This window comes from Bombina bombina, chromosome 1 (genome assembly GCF_027579735.1).
Source record: "Bombina bombina isolate aBomBom1 chromosome 1, aBomBom1.pri, whole genome shotgun sequence".
NCBI classification, from domain to species: Eukaryota; Metazoa; Chordata; class Amphibia; order Anura; family Bombinatoridae; genus Bombina; species Bombina bombina.
The window spans coordinates 402,395,063-402,416,396 of NC_069499.1; positions in this window are offsets into that span (position 1 = coordinate 402,395,063).

A 21,334-nucleotide genomic window follows, 5' to 3' on the forward strand; every position below is an offset into this window, starting at 1 on the left:
AAATACAAAAACGACCCTGCTGTAAAAGAGTAAAAAAACACTAAACCACCTTCATTAAATTATAATTTTCACTAATAGAATCCCTTTCAGTAAAATCTTACTTTAATAAGATGTGGCTGAAACACTGCTCTCTGTGCCTCTTTTCCTGCTCTGTGAGGATTCAGGAAGTGACAGTGGCACATTCCACTGCACTTAGAGGGGAAGAACAGAACTCTCTTTTTCACTTTAGCAAAGCTAGCAGGTTCACAGGACAGCAACAAAATATATGAAAGTTGTTTTTTTTCCGGTTTTGTTTTGTTTTATATGATTTAACATCCAGCCCCAACCCCATGTTCCACTTACTAATGCCTCTCGCTGGATTGGTTCAGCCCAAATAGGATTGCCTCAAATAAGCAGTTAATGGGCCATGCAATGATCTTAACCACTTGCATCCAGTAGGTGGCGCAGAATGTTGTGTAATGGTGGGCAGACCTGCTTGTGCCTCTCCATTGCACAACATATAGCTGTGAGAAAAAAAAATACAATTTTTTTTTTAAAGCCAATAAAAAAATATATATATTTTTGCCCATATGAGAGGTCAAGCACTGCCTCACCTGCCTCTAGTGACTGCACATCACTGATTATATATCTATATATATATACACACTTTATTAAATATGAATGTACTGTATATCTATATTAAAGCCCTTTGCCTAACTTTTTTTTCTAACATCTGAAACCTCATATCTTTGAGCCCTTAAAAGTTTTGTTTGCAATATTGTTGTAATATTTTTTAGATAGTGTTATTATAAGTGTAACTGTACTTTGTAATGTATTTTTGCTGTGTTTTGTGCAACTTTTTTGTTTTGCGAAACAGTTAACCAGAGCTCTGAGGACGCGGTAATCTTTCTAGCCTAAATCGCAATTGCGCTCAACTGATCGCTTTTACTTTTAACTTGTAATACCAGCAGTAAACTCGACAAGCGCAAAGACCCGTGATAAACCCCTTAACGCTCACAAGCAACTGTTAGTGATCCACTCGTAATCTGGCCCAAAGTGTATAAACACTAAATTAGCATCACAATTTTGCTAGGGGGACACCTGTTAAGCCTTGATATTTTATAATGCCAGTTTGCCTCTCGCATGCTCACACCTTGGCCTTGAAATTTACTTGTCATAGGCATTGAACAATTTATTTTTGTTATTAACTATGTAAAAATATTACGAGCATACACTTTAGCAACAAAATATGCTGTTTCTATAAAACACTAGTACTGTGATAAATCATTACTTAGCTGTACCAGCTTTATCTCTACATGTGGGCCAAGTACTAAAATTATCATTATTATATCAGAAGCCAAGGACAATCTGGAAAAGGATTAACTTTTTTTGCTATACTTGGGCACATCCGGATTAAACCATTCCATGTGGGATAACATTGCTAATCATTTTCCTGCTGTTTTAATCTGCAGATGAATTATGTCATAAGGACCAAAAATGAATTTTCCCTGTTAAAAAGTTAGAAACATAGAAACATAGAATTTGACTTTAGATAAGAGCCAAAAGGCCAATCAAGTCTACCCATAGTACAGGTTACTGTTTTCTTAGGATAGCCTTATGCATGTCCCAGGCATTTTTTAATTATTTTACGGTCCCTCTGTTTACCACCTCTATTGAACATTTATGCCATGAATCCATCACCCTTTCTGTAAAAAAATGTTTCCTCACATTTCTCCTGAATCTGTTACCCTCTAACATAAGATTGTGAGCCCTTGTTTTAGTATTTCATTTTTTTATGGACAATGCTTTCCGTTTCCCCTAAGTAAAGGGAGAGTAAAATCAAAATTAAACTTTCATAATTCGGATAGAGCATGCAGTTTTAAACAAAGCTACAAATAATGTTGCAAAACACTGCTGCCATAGAGGACTAAAGACACGTGCACGCTCCTGAGGTCTTATGAGCCTACCTAGTTTTACTCTTCAATAAAACATACCAAGAGAACAAAGCAAATTTGATAACAGAAGTAAATTGGAAAGTGGTTTAAAACTGCATGATCTATCCATCATGAAAGTTTAATTTTAACTTTACTGTCCCTTTAAGTCCCTTCATATATTTTAAGGTTTCTATCATGTCCTTTTTTTCCCTTCTCTTCTCTAAACAATACATATTTAGGTCATAAAGTCTTTCTTTGTTGATAAAGTTGTGTACGGCTAAGCTTCTCTTTTCCTGCCACACTAGCTCCTTCCCTCTAAAAACAATTGCGTAACAGTATTGAACTTATCACTAACGTCAGACATTTGCGGGCCTTTCATTACCAACTTGCATTCGACAGCTTGAGATTCAAAACTGCTGTAGCCTAACAGAAAAAAACCCCATGCAGCACCGTATAGTGTTTTCATCAATAAACTGTTCCCCCTATATGTCAGCCTACTAGTGCACGCACAATGATTTGTAGGCAATGAATGTCACTTCATATCCCATCTGCACTGCATGTATGTGCATGCTCTAAACTTTACAGCATCTGTGCAATCTACTGAGAGATTACAGATTTATCCTCCTGACACTGTGTGATTATTGGGTAATCAGGAGGAAACACTATATACTGTGTGTCATACATCACTGTGTAACGTTACAGGCCTATGGCTATGGTTATCGTGTGTTTTAAATTCTTGTTTTGTTGGATACGTTTCCTTATCCATTAAAATGTTTCAATTGTAGACAGTGAATGAAATTCTAATTGCTTGTCTGTTCTATTTATAGCTGGGGATTTCAGGTAATAGGTTTTAATGATGAAAGCCAGTATTATTATAAAGAACATCATTTTTCGTTGTAAAATGATTTCTCTAGATCGTATCAGTTTGAGTACTGGAAATGTGATTGGTGAGTGGAAAAAAAATAAAGATGAAAAGGGTGGCAGCAGTGAAGCATTGGAAGCTCCAGAGTACAGAGGAACTGTGGGGAAAAGGGAGCGCAGGAAAGAGGAGGAAAAAGAAAGAAGACATAGCAACAATCATTAGGCAATAAGCTTTAGAGGAGAGATGGGCTGAAAGATGAAGGAGGAAAGAAGCTGAAAGAGAAGAAGCTGAATAATCATATGAAAGCAAAAGATGCAGAAATAGATAAAGGTGAGGTTGGAAACGGCACAAACAAAACAGGAAGTTACAGCTGCTTGATTGTAAGCAAAAAAAAAAAAAAGGTTGAATAATGTGTACAGTTCTGGAGATTTAGGGGCCGATTTATCAAGCCCTGTATGATGCTAATTCAGCGCAAGCCTTCAGACTCACCGGAATCAGGAGTTAAGAAGCAGCGGTCATAAGACCACTGCTCCTTAACTCCTCTGCAACCTCTGAGACGGCGGACAGCAATCACCCCAATCAGATACAATCAGGATGATTGACAACCCCTGCTAGCGGCCGATTGGCTGTGAATGTGCGGGGGGCGGTATTGCACAAGCATTTCATGAGAAATCATTGTGCAATGATAAATGCCAACAGCATATGCTGTCGGCATATATCGATGTGCCGCAGACATGATCCACTACAGCGGATCATGTCCGCTCTCACTATGATAATTCAACCCCTTAATCTACAGAAGGAAATAAATAAATTAGCACCAGTTAAAAGGAGAGCTACTAAAATTATAAAATGATAAATGGTCTAAAGAATAAAACTTACAATAAAAACATAATTGTGTTAATATGAATAGTTTACATAGGGAATGAGATTGGAATGACATGATATCATAGAGATTTTTAAGTGTAGAAACAAATCTGATAAAAGTGAGGATGAAAAGCTAAGTTCAAAGTCCTTGAAGGCCGCCTCTTATCTCAGTGCAGTTTGACAGTTTTTCACAGCTAGATGGTGGTAGTTCATGTGTGCCATATAGATAACATTGTGGGCACTTCAGTGGAGTTATTAATGATTCAGCACTTACTGGCTAAAATGCAAGTCTGTCAAAAGAACTAAAATAAGAAGGGCAGTCTGCAGAGGCTTAGATACAAGGTAATCACAGATGTACATTCTGGAGTAGACTGTCCCTTTAATGGAATATACTTCTTATAAAGGTGGTAATATCTGAGATATCTCAAAATGTTTCTCCCCTTCAATTTGTTCCCAATGATCCACTTTACCTGCTGGAGTGTATTAAATTGTTTACAAGTATTTCCATTAACCATATATTGGCATTTGAAATAGTTTATTTAGCCTGTGGTATCCCCACCCATCCTGAAAGTTTTTGGCCATGAGGCCAAGCTGTGTTAAAACAGCCAGTAGAAGAAATTACACTCCCAGTGGGTTATAGGTGAGATAAGGTAATAAAATGTTAATTTTCCATTGTTCTCTCCAAGTATTGCTGATTGTTTTATGGACAGATATAAGATAAAGAAGCAGGTATATGTACACAATGTGATAAAGTAATGAGATCTGATTATACCTACAAGCTCAACCCATTTTATTAGGTTGTGGCTTCAAAACACAAAATCAGCTAATTCATATTCACAAATAAGCCTTAAAAAGCAAATCTCATACATTTTATACTCTGCAGCTGGTAAAATAAGTAATTGGAATCACATTAAGGGAAAAACAATTTTATAGTATACTGTCTCTTTAAGCAATCATTAGACTTATGCTGCATCCGAAAATATGAAGATGTTTGAAAAGCTACCTGGATCTAATTTGCTATGAAAATAAATGATTCACTGTCCTTTTTTTACAGGTTCTTACTTTTGCTGATGACCTGGAGACGGCTTGTAGAAATGTCTGGAAGGAATCATGACTTTTCCAGAATATTCTATTTTTGGGAAGAATACATTAGTAATGACAAAGTCTAAAGGCCAATACAAGGACTTAAAGTGACACTGAACCCAATTTTTTTCTTTTATGATACAGATAGAGCATGCGATTTTAAGCAACTTTCTAATTTACTTCTATTATCAAATTTTCTTTGTTCTCTTGCTATCTTTATTTGAAAAAGAAGGCATCTAAGCTTTTTTTTTTTTTTGGGTTCAGAATTCTGGACAGCACTTTTTTATTGGTGGATGAATTTATACACCAATCAGCAAGGACAACTCAGGTTGCATCTAAACTTACATTCTTGCATTTCAAATAAAGATACCAAGAGAATGAAGAAAATTTGATAATAGGAGAAAATTAGAAAGTTGCTTAAAATGTCATGCTTTATCTGAATCACGAAAGAAAAAATTGGGGTTCAGTGTCCCTTTAATACGACAGGAGTTGTGCTGTCACCAAGACCCTGCTCAATGCTCAGGATTAACATCCCAATTTACCTACATGCATGGAGTTTTAGAAAGGAGAGCTTTTTATTTTTTATTAAATACTTTTTGTGTGTTTCCTAATGTTTTTTTTGTTTGTTTGTTTGTTTGTTTTTTAGTTTGTTTTTTAGTTTTCAAAAGAGCTTTATTATATCAAATGAGATTACATATCATAAAACTGTTGTACATGGTATATATCATTAATGTTACAAGACAGAATGTCATATACAAAAATCCATGCAATAACAGCGGGAAAAATAGCATCATATATTACTTTACTTTATCATGTATCTTCTTATTTCCCATTTCAGCAAATCTCAATCATGTCCCCTGTAATTGCAAATGAGACCTCTTTTGGGTCTGAGGCAGGAACAACAAAAAGTTGAATGGTAATGAATGGTAATGGGGATATATAGGGTTGATAAAAAATAATAAAAAGAAAGATGGTAACATATAGCTTAAATGATAAGTTCAAACCAACAGAATATTTATAACAAGTCTGATAATAGCTATTCAACAGCATTAACAGTGTTCAATCAGACATACAACAGAAAAAAGAGTTTACATAAACGTACATCATCTTGTTTAAAAGCAATATGAAACTATTTGTTTCTTTTGAGAGTGTATGTAGATGTACCGGTCAAGACCTACAACTCACGGAGGCAAGCGACCATTTTTTGTGGTCTAACTAAGGAACTACATAACGGAGTAGAAAGAGGCTCAACTATGCCAAACTTATTTCCCAGCTCAAATAGTCTTCATTTTTGAACCTGAGTGGCTACTTATATACACTTTCAGCTAATTGTTGCGTATCTCGCCCCGAACCAAAAAACAAGTATTTATGATACGGCTCATAGATATTTCCAATTAAGTGTAGCTCATGTTAGTAATATTAATTGATATTTGGGCTCCCTACAACGGTCCCGGCCGTAGGTTTCCTAATGTTTTAAGTGTATGGCAAATAACTTGAGTGTCTGCTTATTTTTATACATTGGAGCTCACTTATACATTTTTGCTCCAGTTATTTTGTTGTGAGAGTAACCTCATTTGTAAAATATGCAGTGAATGAATGTGCATTAATGTCACTTTATCCCTTTAATGCATTCTCAAGTAAACACATGACTCATACCTGTGTATCTCTGTGACTCTCCTACCCCACTATCTTCTCTTTCCCCTCTTTATCTTGCCTAGGCAAAGTTAAAGGGACAGTATAATTTTCCTATAACTGCATGTAATAGACACTACTATAAAAAAAGAACATGTCCAGATACTGATCTAAAAATCCAGTATAAAACCTTTTTAAAAACTTACTTAGAAGCTCTAAGTTTAGCACAGTTGATAAGGTTAGGTTGGGACACCCAGTGAATGGGGCTGGGAAAATAAAAAGAGCAGACACTCCCCCAGTGGCGTACTTAGGTTTTGAGCTGCCCTAGGCACTCAAAATTATGCTGCCCCCCCCCCAAAGGTGTTAGGCCTTTTTTCCCCTTAATATTTTTTTTGCTTCAGTGTGTAAAATGTTTTTTCTTTTTTTTTATAACAATTCAAAAGAAAATGGGCTAGCAAAACACTTGCATACAGGTGGGTTGAATTGCATGCATCTCATACCATTTGCTCCCTGAGAGAAGGGAGAGAAAAGAAGGGAAGAGGAGAAAAGGGATTTCAAGACTCCATTGAAATCATACATTAATTAACTTGATGATCTTATTTAATTTGTAATACCTTAACAACTACCAACATATCCTGTACATCGGCAGTTGTTAAATAAGCCCTCTTATCGGGAAGTGAGGAATGCAATACTAGCACAGTTTCGCCACTTTCGGCAAAGTTGTGCATGGCCATGGTCATGCAACGTACAGGACATGTCGGTCGTTAAGGGGTTAAAAAAAGGCTGCATTTATTAATGTCAACTTAGCATGCAGTAAGCTTGGGGAAAAAAATCCTGCAAAATGCCGCTGGAAAAATGTTTTCTGATGGATTGAAATAAAAAAAGGGTTGCTAATGATTTTGAAAAGTGTTCAAATTAATTTGAATGGAACAGGGTTATCATTAAGTCATAATCACACAATACCATGCTTGGCATGCATGCATATTACGTAAATCAAAATTATTAAAATAATAAAAAATTAAGCACATTCTCAGTTTATTTTTCCTAACACTGGTTTAAAAAAGTATAATCTTTATTATAACAAAATGTTTTATTTGGGTGTAGATATTCTGTCCCAGGCAACAAACTAATTTATTAACAGTATTACCTTGGTCTAGACAAAAAAATTGTAGAGAGGGTAGAATGCTAGCTTAAGGATACATGACAAAGTTTCTTCATAAATGGTGAGCATCAGCAGTGGGGGCAGTTACTGTTTATGTAACATACTTGTTAAGTATGTCTGTTTACAGATTATGCAAACATTTGTAATAGAGTTGATGTTCCTGAGGGTGGCCCAAATGAGAAGTGATATACTGTAACATATTGGAGGATTGGACAAATTACATGGATCTGAAGTTTAACGTCAAAACGTGCAAAATTATGCATTTAGGAAAGAAAAAAACTAAGGTTAATTACAGACTCAATTATGCTTTACTAACTGTTACAAAATAATAGTGTAGAGAGTAATTATGCTTGTAACATCTTAACGGTTATGCTGCCTTATTGTAATGTCAAGCTTGTGCATGAGTTAGTGTGCAACATTAAGGGTGGAGAAGATTGCTTACCTTATAAAAAGCCTGGTTGATATTTTTACTTCCTCTTTTGTTCCTATCTGCTCAAGAAACATTTCACCCATGGAGCGTTCTAGGAGGGAGTCGGTTCCACCAAACCATCTGAGAGAGTCTTCTCCAGTGTCACGGCGAGTATCTGCAAGGGGAGAGAAGTCAGGTTTGACAATGGGGAGGAGGGTACTTATTCCCAACAGAGTGCTTTCTCGTTGTCAGGCCTGTTCTCTACTCCAGTTTTGCCTCTCTCTTTCTTTCAGGTTGAGGGCATAGATGAGACAGAGGCATTAGAGCCATTATTGGATGAGGAGTGTGAGGAGGCAGTGTTTGAGGGCTATGCCAGCCCACCTCCCTCAGGGGAAGAGGTAGAGGCTTTGGAGGGGGTGGGCAGGTAGGGTGGACTAGTTCTGAGCCAGTAAGCAGTGCAGTGGGATTTCCAGGGATGGCTGGGAAGGGTGCCCTAGGTATTGGATCATGGCCTCTTTTTCCTTCAGGTAATTTTCCTGGTGGCCTAGCAGGCCCCACCCTCCCTGTTTATTGCCTATAGTGGAGTAATGTTCCCCCCTTCATTTCAGCTGGGCCTGGTGGTCTAGTAACTCCCTCCCCTCCCTCCCTACCCTCCTTCCTTGTGAGGCCGGTCATCGTGCATGGCAGAGGGCTATGGACATCGATGGTGGGTTGGGTGTCCTGAGTCTAAGGGGGAGATCTCAAATGAGCAGATGTGTATAAGTAAACAGGGGTCACAGCGCTGGAACATGCTGGTTGGGTAAGCAGTGCAGACTGGATGTTGGGGGGTGCAAGGGGCGAAGTCCCTAGTTGGGACACATACATGAAGGTGTCCCTAAGGGGAATTGGCAGTGTGGATGTGGGTTGGGCACAAGAGAACAGAAGCAGCCAAAAGGGGAGTTGATTCTGGTGGAGAATGTGTGTTTGAAGTGGGGAATGAGCCTCCTAATGGAGGACAGCAGTCTGCAGAGGATACAATTTCCAAGCTGGCTTCCTTGTAGTCATGGGGGAATGGGGCCACTTCTCAGGGACATGGTGTTGGATCAGCAAGGGATTTTAGGTCTTAAGTTAGGGGGACAGTTTTCAATAAGAGGTGTAGTGGAGGCACACTTGAAAACATAGAGCTTGCACAAGGCACAGGCATGAATTAGCAGCAGCTTTTGAGCGTGCCCCCAGCAGGCATAGCCGCCCTCATTGGTGCGAGTGGTGTTGTGAGTGGAACAATGTATGCATCAGGAGAAAGTGTGGCACAGCATGTGGGGGTCTAGTTAGGGGTCGGCGTCGTTTGGACCTCCTTCTTGGATTAAGGGTACTCCAGGCTCTGCTTTGTCATTTCAAGATTAGGCCAGGGCTGGCAGTTATATGACATCTTTGTTGGGTCAAGTTCAGGGGCCATTGAACACGGCAAGCAATGGAGGGCACACAATGGATCAGTCAAGAGGGGTGGTGTTGCCTCGGCTGGTTCCTGCAGCAGGTGAGCCAGTCATAGTATAGGGTTTAGGGGCAGGAGAGGTCTGTTTTTCTAGTGATTTTGGTTTTAATAGTGAAGACTCCCTGGAATCAGTATCCAAATCACAAAAGAGGGTGTTAACATTGTTATGTAAGGTAGTAGCAGGAGAGGCAGGAGTCGAGACTAGGCTTAGGGGAGAGCTGAGCTCCTGAGACCTCGGGAGTGCTTAGGCCCACTCAGCCAGCCTTAGATAAGGTTTAGAGTGGGAGTTTTCCCAGGCAGTTCAAGGGTTGTAGTTTCAGGTGTAATATGGGGAAACACTTGTTCATAAAAAGGATAGTTGATTCCTGGAATAAACTCTCATTAGAGGTGAAAAGGACAAACACTGTGGGTGACTTAAAGAATGCCTGGGATAAGCATAAAGAACTAAATAAACCTACACTTTTAGCACTTTTTGCAAATGTTGAACAGATTTGTTGGGCCAATGTTTCTTATCTGCTGTCAGAATCTATGTTTCTATGTTTTTTTAAAACTGCAGGTATAGCAAGTTAAAAATACATTGGCCAGCAATTTTTGCTGTGTCTAATGTTTACTTTAAAAACAACATACTATTGTGCAGGAGAGTGGTAAGTAAAACATTTTTTAAAGTTGTACAGAAAATTCAAATACCATAGAAAGTATTTTAGAAAGCAATCTATTGTATAGATTTTGTTATAAAAGATCAAAAAATAAAATAATGTCAAATAGGATGTTACTAAAACAAAATGCTGACCTCCCAGAATGGGGGGGTCAAAGCTGAATATACTTTAATTTTAAAGGTTTTCTATTTAAACTGAAAAAAAAGCAAAAAGAGTAGCGCTTAAACAGACCCCTAAATGCTTTATTCTAGCGAACTGCGTGCGGTAATCTAAATATCCTAAATAGGAGAATATATATTATTATTTTTACAATAGAAAGAGACTTAACTTATTCTGGTCTAATGTATGAAAATTGCAACAATTACGGTTTCAAATACGCGAATATTTAATATATCAAGAATATATTTATACAATAACAGTTCTTGTAATGAAGAAGCATACATAAACAAAAGACATAAAAATATAAAAATATATACCACCTTGTATATCCATCTTTTAAAAAATAATAAGATATAAAAAAACTCGTAAAAAATTGAGTATTGAACAGGTATCAAAAAAGCCTATTATGACCGGTCAAAAGAATAAAGTATATATTTTAAAAAACTTAAAGGGCCATAATACCCAAATGTTTAAACACTTGAAAGTGATGCAGCATAGCTGTAAAAAGCTGATTAGAAAATATCACTTGAACATCTCTATGTAAAAAAGAAAGATATTTTACCTCAAAAGTTCCTCAGTAGCCACCTCCCATTGTAAAGGATTTCTAAGCAGCATTTTAGTGTGTTTGTCCTGGGACATCTGAAGGGACTAGCATCGTGCACTCTCATATTATTTCACCAATCAGGTAAAGGAAGCTTACTATGAAATCTCATGAGAGTTAAGTCAAATCTCATGAGATCACAGTAAGAGTTCATGACCTCAGCACTGCTGATGCTAATTGGCTGCTGTTCATTTCTTCATTTTTTTAATTTTTTTTTACCTGCAGCTGGGAGCAGCTGAGTATAACTTTTTACACAGAACTTACTCTACTGAGCTGAGGAAATTGTGAGGTAAAATATCTTCCTTTTTTACATAGAGATGCTCAGGGGATATTTTCCTGTCAGCTTTTTTTTTTTTTTTTTTTTTAAACATTTTTATTTTAGAAGAAAAGAGTACACTTACAGTGGAAATAACCATAACATTGTCCATAAAGATACTCAGACATTTCGTACAATTTAACCATATGAAGCAAGCTATTAGAGGTGAATTGTCCGTAACGGGGAGACTCTTGTTAATAATATTGGGGAAACACCCCAAGATATGGATACAATAAACAGGCACGGTGTAGGATAGGAATAGTTCATATAAGTAAGAGGTGGTACATACCGTTGTGGCCTGGTTTTGCAACAGTTCATATTAACCTTTATACATCTCCGACTGGTATCTCTGCATAAGAAGAGCACTCCTCACAAACAATAACAACTTAAAGAACTTAATAATTCAGAACATATGCCTATTCCGGCAAAGACACGATAAGAAAGGAAGAAAAGAGAAAAGGAAAGGGGACAAAAAGAAAGGTGAGTAAAGAGAGAGGGAAAAGGGCGAAGAAGAAAAAAGAAGGGGGAGGAGGGGAGGGTTTTTGATGAATTTTGAAAAGTGGTCCAGAAAGGGCGGTCCACCCCGAAGCTTCAGAGACAATTAGGCTATCTGTGAGTGAAGAAGAGTCTGCCAGTAAAATTGTATGTTATGGTAGAAGGCAAGACTGCCATTCTTAAGGTATGCATATTCTTCAATCTCTAGCAGCTCAGATGTATTGTGCAACCATTCCTGCCTAGTTGGAATCTGGGCAGATTTCCATTTGCGTGCAATAAGTAATTTGGCTCCGTTTAAGCTATATTGGAGGAGTTTCCACTTGAATTTGCATATTTTCTTTGGTTTGTAATTTAGAAGGGCTGTGGTTGGGGGTAGTTTGAATTGTTCTCCCATAATAACTTTCAGGCTATTAATAACGCTTTCCCAAAATGGGAGTAGTTTCGGGCAGTGCCACCAAATATGGGCCATTGTGCCAGGAGACCCACAACCTCTCCAACATGTAGCGTTAGATTGAGGGTATATCCTTTTGAGCCTATCAGGGGTAAGATACCATCGAAACAGAACCTTATGATTAAGCTCCAGTATTCTAGGGGAGGAGGAGGACTTGGCAGAGTTGTAAAATATGTTGTCCCATTGCTCTTTGGGGATAGTGATTCCTAAGTCGGTTTGCCAGTGAGAGTCATAAGAGGGTGTGGGTAGGCTAAGGGTGTCGTCTAACAGTCTTTTTGTTATAGACAATGAACCTCTGGGCGTCACTCCCTCCAGACAGAGTCTTTCAAATTTCGTCAATTCTCTCAGTAAGTTCTGTTTATAGGGTGATGAGGCCAGTAAGTGTGTAAGTTGAGCGTATTTTAGCCACCGAGAGAAGGTTCCACCTGCCAATTCTGTAAGTTGTGTTCTCTGTTTCAGTTTCCCACCCCCTGTCAGGTAAGTGAACGGTATCGTTGGGCCTGTATCTGGGGAATAGGATTCATTCGGGATGAGTCCCTTATGGAATTCCGCGTTAATCGGAATAGGTGTCATTGGTGAGATGTATGTCGTGAGACCTTTGGTTTTAAGTCTTATAGTATCCCAAGTTCAGAAATAATGAGCGTAGAGAGGGGAGGCTTTGGATAATATGGGTCTACTTAGTTGTTTGATCCAGCACAGTGGTCCTATTACGGGTGAACTCAGCAGGAAGGAGTCTATAGAGGACCAAGCTTTTGTGTGTGTGACATCGTGCCATTCTAAGATTTTTTGCAGAACTACAGCCTTGTAGTATTGTGATATTAACGGTACCCCCAAGCCCCCCCTGCCTTCCTGTCAGCTTTTTACAGTTATACTGCATCAGTTTCAAGTGATTTAGCATATGAGTATTATGTCCCTTTAAGTCTTTATAAAGTTGGCAAGTTAGTGTTGTCTAAATCACTGTCTCTGGTGTGATAATTACCGTCTTTGGTGTGATGTTTAGCACCAGTATAAGTTGTAACTGTATTACTTTCATATATTGATTAGTGATACAAAGCTAGTAATTCCTTTTTGTAGACGATATACTGTAGCTGATTATGTTCTATGTCAATGCAGGAAGAAAAGGTTTTACCCTCGTTTTCGTGTGGAAACTGCGTCCTGACTGACACCGCTATGGTGCAGGGTATTTTACCTTTACTCAGACTCTCTCCAAATGTCGCCCCTACGGTACATATTGTTTAACCTATTAACCTATTAACTGCTTGCTGGTGTTTGCTGCCTGGATGGTAGCTCTTTAAGCTTGGTTCCACTTTCGATGTTCCACCTGGACGCCAGCTGAGTCTTTGAACTTGCCACTATGCTTTTTCAAAATCGGCTCCTGACGATTGTTGCTGATTGGTCCTTTGATACCATGTGATTGTGGTGGCCAAAAGAATGGCATTTATCCAGCGGATCTTTTGGGGGTAAAAAACAAGTAGTCTCTATATATCGGAAATAACTCTGTGTAGAGATCTTTTCAGACAAAAAACTCCTGGTTTTGTAAACTTGTATCACTTGTTTCCCATCAACGTGTTTCACCATGAAAAACAGCTTTTTCAAGATGGTTTAGCTCAATCTAGGCAATTCTTATATACACTCCCCTATTGTTATGAACCAAGCCTCCAGACTAAAAAGAAAAAATCTGGGAGGCATTCTGCTCGAAAGGGCTGTGCAGTGATTTGAACCTGTGGCTCTGTGTTAACTATTCTGTTTGCTTGTATGTTGAGCCACAGCCAATTCTAGCAGTTTGGGAGTTTCTAGTGTAATAGCATGCAACTTAAAAGATCTGTGAAATGAGTACTTGTTTTGCACAGGTGCTCCCAATTTTTTATTTACTCAGAACTAATCCTGTATAAAACCTCCCTATTTAAGGCTGACTGTTAGGCTGCATATTGTACTGACATTGTTTCTGTTTTGTCACAAGCCAGAACCTGTTTCCTGTAATTCTGTACATATTTGGAGGAAGACTTCACCTTTGCTGCTGTTTACAAGTTTGTTTCCTGCTTTGTGCAAATCCTGCACTTCAGTTATTACTAGGAAAAAGACTTTACCTTTAAACCTGTTGCCTGTTTACAAGGTCTTTTCCTACCTTGTGCAATTCCTGCACTTCAGTTATTACCAGGACAAAGACTTTACCTTTAAACCTGTTACCTGTTTACAAGGTTGTTTCCTGCTTTGTGCAAAGTCTGCACTTCAGTTATTACCAGGACAAAGACTTTACCTTTAAACCTGCTACCTGTTTACAAGTTTGAGTCCTGCCTTGTGCAATTCCTGCACTTCAGTTATTACCAGGAGAAAGACTTTACCTTGAAACCTGTTACCTGTTTACAAGGTTGTTCCTGCTTTGTGCAAATCCTGCACTTCAGTTATTACCAGGAGAAAGACGTTCCTTTTGAATCTGCATCTGTGTTAATTTGTTTGTTCCTTTCCACTCCTGGTGTATGTGGACATAACATACCTGAATAGTATATATTAAAATACCCTGCAAGTATTTGCTTAATCAAAGTATTTTGTTATTTAAATAAATCTAATATTGTTTCAATCTATATGGCTTCTACTAATCTTCATTTAAAGCAACTGTTCCAGACAATGAGGCTCTCACAATATATCCTGAGACAGAACATGACACCTATATTTCTATTGGTGGATACCTATTCCAATTAAAGGTGGATTATTTTCTCTTTTTTGGTAAAATACGGTGACGGTCTTGATAAAAGTGGATTTTTTATACAGGTGGAATTCTTAATAAGGTTGATTTTTTAATAAAGGTGGATTTTTTTTATTAAAGGTTGAGTTCATATATTATTATTATTTTAAACCATATGATTCTGAAATTATCTACATATTCTCCAGATGTATGGGATAAGTTTATCATATAATTAAAAGTATATTCTCAAGGTAATATGAACGGGTTTAAATCCTATTCTGAATTTAACCCCATAGGGTTAGGGTTTACATTTCATAAATGTTTTCAGCCTCTTTTTTTTTTAAAGTTTATTTTCAAATTCCCCTCTACGCCAATCCTTTCTTACTTTGCAAATTCCCCAGTGTTTTAGATCTTTTGTGCTATTTTTATGTATCTATCTTTCTAAAATGTTCATATAGTCTAGTTTCTTCTTTCTTTATTAGGTTCAGATGTTCCATAATTCTTGTTCTTAGGGTTCTGCTCATTTCCCCTATATATTGTTTCCCACAGCTACATTGCAATAAATAGATTATACCTTTATCTGTACATAGTTTCATTAATGGTATATTCTTTACATAACTAGTTACAGTTACCAACACAAAGAAATGGAAAGAATAATAAATAAACATTGGCATTTGATTAAATCAGATCCCATTTTGGGCAACAAAATCACTGATAGACCTACCATTATATACAGAAATGCGAATAATATGAGGAATATATTGACACCAAGTGAGTTTAAAAGTAGAGAGAGAAAACAAAAAGAAGTCGATTTGAAAGGAAAGAAATTACAAGAATTTTTTCCCTGTTACAGCTGTAAAGCCTGCACACATAGTGAAAAAATTAAAATACTATACATCTATTAATACAGTAAAAGAATATACCATTAATGAAACTATAAGATGTACAGATAAAGGGATAATCTATTTATTGCAATGTAGCTGTGGGAAACAATATTTAGGAAAAGTGAGCAGAACCCTAAGAACAAGAATTAGGGAACATCTGAACCAAATAGAGAAAGAAGAAACTAGACTATATGAACATTTTAGAAAGATCCATAAAAATAGCACAAAAGATAAAATACTGGGGAATTTGCAAAGTAAGAAAGGATTGGTGTAGAGGGGACTTTGAAAAGAAACTTAAAAAAAAAAAGCAGAACAAATGTATGAAATGAAAACCTTATACCTTATGGGGTTAACTTCAGAATGGGATTCAAACCTGTTCACATTACCTTGACAATATATTTTAAATTATATGATAAATGTATCCCATACATCTGGAGAATATGTAGATAATTTCAGAATCACATGGTTTAAAATAATAATATATGAAATCCACCTTTATTAAAAAATCCACCTTATTAAGAATTCCACCTGTATAAAAAAGCCACCTTTATCAAGACCGTCACCGTATTTTACCTTACAAGAGAAAATAATCCACATTTAATTGGAATAGGTATCAACCAATAGAAATATAGGGAAGTGTATATAAGAATTGCCTAGATTGAGCTAAATCATCTTGAAAAAGCCATTTTTACAGTGAAATGCATTGATGGTAAACACGTGATACAAGTTTACAAAACCAGATCTCTGAAAAGATCTCTGCGCAGAGTTATTTTGAGATATAGAGACTACCTGTTTTTTACCTGCAAAAGATCCGCTGGATAAATGCCATTCTATTGGCCACCACAATCACGTGGTATCAAATGACCAATCAGCAACAATCGTCAGGAGCTGACTTTGAAAAAGCATAGTGGCAAGTTCAAAGACTCAGCTGGCATCCAGATGGAACATCGAAAGTGGAACCAAGCTTAAAGAGCTACCATCCAGGCAGCAAACACCAGAAAGCAGTTAATAGGTTAAACACTCTGTACCGAAGGGGCGACATTTGGAGAGAGTCTGAGTAAAGGTAAAATATCCTGTACCATAGAGGTGTCAGTCAGGATGCAGTCTCCGCCTGAAAACTAAGGTAAAACCTTTCCTTCCTGCAGTTCTTTGACATAGAACATAATTAGCTATGTCGTCTACAAAAAGGAATTACTAACTTTGTATCACTAATCAATATATGAAAGTAATACAGTTGCAACTTATACTGGTGCTAAACATCACACCAAAGACAGTAATTATCACACCAGACAGTGATTTAGACAACACTCCCTTGCCAACTTTATAAAGACTAAAGTTTTTTTTTAAATATATACTTTATTCTTTTGACCTGTCATAATAGGCTTTTTTGATACCTGTTCAATACTTTTACAAGTTTTTTTTATATCTTATTATTTTTTAAAAGGTGGATATACAAGGTGGTATAGAATTTTATATTTTTATATCTTTTGTTTACGTATGCTTCTTCATTACAAGAACTTTTATTGTATAAATATATTCTTGATATATTAAATATTTGCGTATTAGACCAGAATAAGTTGTCTCTTTCTGTAGATAAAATAATACATATATATCCTCCTATTTATGATATTCAGATTACCCCTAGTCTAGTGCGCTCTTTCCTTTTTTCTTTTTCCCTCTATTTTAACTGCCCCCTTATTTTTACCATCATCTGTGCCTAATGCAGGATATTATGTCTGGCTTGATCTGTCACTCATATGATTCTACTAGAACAGCATTTGTAGTGTATAAAGCACTGAAATCCCCTGATGCTAGCACATTTTTTATCCACACAAGTGGATTAGATAGAATTATGAAAGCCACTTGCTGCAAGGTAAAGCATTTCTACATTATTTGCTTAGTACTATGGCTCTGCTGTTTAGGTTTAAAATAAGCCATTCTCATACTCAACATGTTTGTAAATATTTTTCTTGATGTGTAATTTACACCGACATTTTTAATACACTGATGCCATTGATTCAAGATTCATGCAGATAACTTGTTTTCTAAATTGTGCCAAAAAATAGACTTGATTAAACATATTTAAAGTGATGGTAAATTCTAGCATTTTTTGAAACACTAACGGCTAGATTTAGAGTTTGGCGGTAGCCATCAAAACCAGCGTTAGAGGCTCCTAACGCAGGTTTTGGGCTACCGCTTGTATTTAGAGTCAGTCAGGAAAGGGTCTAACGCTCACTTTGCAGCCACGACTTTTCCATACCGCAGATCCCCCTACACCAATTGCGTATCCTATCTTTTGAATGGGATCTTTATAACGCCGGTATTTAGAGTCTTGGCTGAAATGAGCGTTAGAAATCTAACGACAAAACTCCAGCCGCAGAAAAAAATCAGTAGTTAAGAGCTTTCTGGGCTAATGCCGGTTCATAAAGCTCTTAACTACTGTGCTCTAAAGTACACTAACACCCATAAACTACCTATGTACCCCTAAACGAGGCCCCCCTACATCGCCGCCACTCTAATAAAAATTTTTAACCCCTAATCTGCCGCTCCGTACACCGCCGCCATCTACGTTATCCCTAAGTACCCCTAATCTGCTGCCCCTAATACCGCCGACCCCTATATTATATTTATTAACCCCTAATCTGCCGCCCCCGCTATCGCTGACACCTGCATATTATTATTAACCCCTAATCTGCCGCTCCATACACCGCCGCAACCTACGTTATCCGTCTGTACCACTAATATGCTGCCCCTAACACCGCCGACCCCTATATTATATTTATTAACCCCTAATCTGACGCCCCCAACGTCGCCTCCACCTACCTACAATAATTAACCCCTAATCTGCCGACCGGATCTCACCGCTACTCTAATAAATTTATTAACCCCTAAAGCTAAGTCTAACCCTAACACCCCCCTAAGTTAAATATAATTTAAATCTAACTAAATAAATTAACTCTTATTAAATAAATTATTCCTATTTAAAGCTAAAGACTTACCTGTAAAATAAACCCTAATATAGCTACAATATAAATTATAATTATATTGTAGCTATTTTAGGATTAATATTTATTTTACAGGCAACTTTGTAATTATATTAACCAGGTACAATAGCTATTAAATAGTTAATAACTATTTAATAGTTACCTAGTTAAAATAATTACAAAATTACCTGTAAAATAAATCCTAACCTAAGTTACAATTAAACCTAACACTACACTATCAATAAATTAATTAAATAAAATACCTACAATTATCTACAATTAAACCTAACACTACACTATCAATAAATTAATTAAATACAATACCTACAATTAAATACAATGAAATAAACTAACTAAAGTACAAAAAATAAAAAAGAACTAAGTTACAAAAAATAAAAAAATATTTACAAACATTAGAAAAATATTACAACAATTTTAAACTAATTACACCTACTCTAAGCCCCCTAATAAAATAAGAAAGACCCCCAAAATAAAAAAATGCCCTACCCTATTCTAAAATTAAAATAGAAAAGCTCTTTTACCTTACCAGCCCTGAAAAGGGCCCTTTGCGGGGCATGCCCCAAAGAATTCAGCTCTTTTGACTGGAAAAAAACCATACAATACCCCCCCCAACATTACAACCCACCACCCACATACCCCTAATCTAACCCAAACCCCCCTTAAATAAACCTAACACTATGTGATATGTGTGATAAATTTGTCTCACCAAACTTTAGAGAAAAATAAAATAAAGGAAATGTAGCTCTATTCTTGTAAACAGCAAGTATATATAACTTAATATACTCGCATGCACAAGGTGAGCATTTACTTTAGTAATTGAAATGAAAAGTATGGATTATACCTCTATGAATGATAATAGTAATTCTTATGTGAGAAGCTTATTAAGCTTCTAATATATAAACAATGATTCGTTTATGATCAAAGAAAAAATGAGAAAAATTCCTTTATATTCAGGATATGAAATGAGTTGATAAAGTTCAAATCTTAGTAAAGTAATGTTCAAGTAACTTTCCTTTAGTTTCACGCACTCACACAAACACTCTAAAATATATATACAATGTTCCAACACACACGCAATATTGAGCAGCAAGGAGGAGGTTAATTCAGTGAAATACAGCTCAGGTAAGTAATGACACTTAGCATTATATTTGTAAACCTTAAACTTTGTATACAATACGATACCAATACCAGCGTGGTGATAAGACCAGATTTCCCCAGAAACGATGGTGAAGCGTGGAGAGCGGTATTAGCAGCAGAGTAAGTACTAAACCGGAGAATATTAGAGAGCGGCGTCCGGTAGCAGCATGTGTGAGTGCGGCTTCAGCTGTGAGTGATTGAGTTTCGGAAGCGTAGGAATATGATTAGAAGTAACGGTCCAAAAGGAATCAGGAAAGAAGTGCAGCAAACTTTGAGTTACAATCAGCCTTCAAAAAATATAAAAAAACTTTAGACCTGAAAGGGAAAAATAAACTGCTTGAAATGAGCAGTAGCACAGGATGAGAGAATCCACTTTAATTTTCAGGCACTGAGTAATGGAGAAGCACTTCCTTAAATAGGAGGACGTGCTGATAGTCAGAAAGTCTTAAAGGGATATCACATCCCCCCCTTCTCAGGGAATCACCCCCGGGGATTCCAGACCAGGTTTAAGGGGGTAACGATGATGGAATGACTTCACCAGACGAGGGGCATGAACTTCCGAATGAAGATGCCAGGAATCATCCTCTGGACCATAACCCTTCCATCTGATGAGATATTCCAATCTTTGTCGTCGAATCCTAGAATCCAATATAGATTCAACTTCAAATTCCTCTGGAAGATCCACTGAGATAGGAGGTGGAAGATCAACTGTCGTACGTGTCATTGAATCAAAAGGTTTTAGTAATGAAATATGGAAGGTGGGATGAAACTTGTAGTCCTTGGGTAACGTGAGCTTGACCACATTGGGATTTATTACCTGCTCCACAGGGTAAGGTCCCAGAAATTGGTTAGCCAATTTCTTGCTAGGGACCTGAAGTTTGAGGTTTTTAGTAGAGAGTAATACTAGGTCACCTATTTTATATTCAGGTCCAATTGAATGTTTCCGATCATAGTATTTCTTTTGGTATTCCTTAGCTTCGGCTAGATGTTTTTTCAATACTCTTAATCGATCTTGAAGCTTGGAAGAAAAATCTAAAGCTGAAGGGGAATTCACTGTTTTGTGGGACAAGGTTATAGTATTAGGATGGTACCCATAAGTTGCGAAGAAGGGGGATGTTTTGGTTGAGGAACAGAATGAATTATTATGAGTAAATTCAGCCATAGGAAGGTAAATTAGCCAGTCATCTTGTAAATGTGAAATATAACAACGTAAAAAGTGTTCAATAGTCTGGTTGAGTCTTTCTGTCAACCCATTTGTCTGAGGATGAAAAGCAGTAGTGTAGCGATGATCAATTTTCAGTAATTTACACAAAGATCTCCAGAACGAAGAGGTGAATTGGGTACCCCTGTCAGTAATAATATTAGAGGGTAAACCATGTAGTCTTACAACCTGATCAAGAAATACTTTAGCTGTAGTCATGGCAGTTGGTAATCCCTTAAGTGGAATAAAATGAGCCAGTCTTGTTAAATGGTCGACTACTACCATGATAGTGTTATATTGTTGTGATGCAGGTAACTCCACTATAAAATCCATGGCAATAGTACTCCATG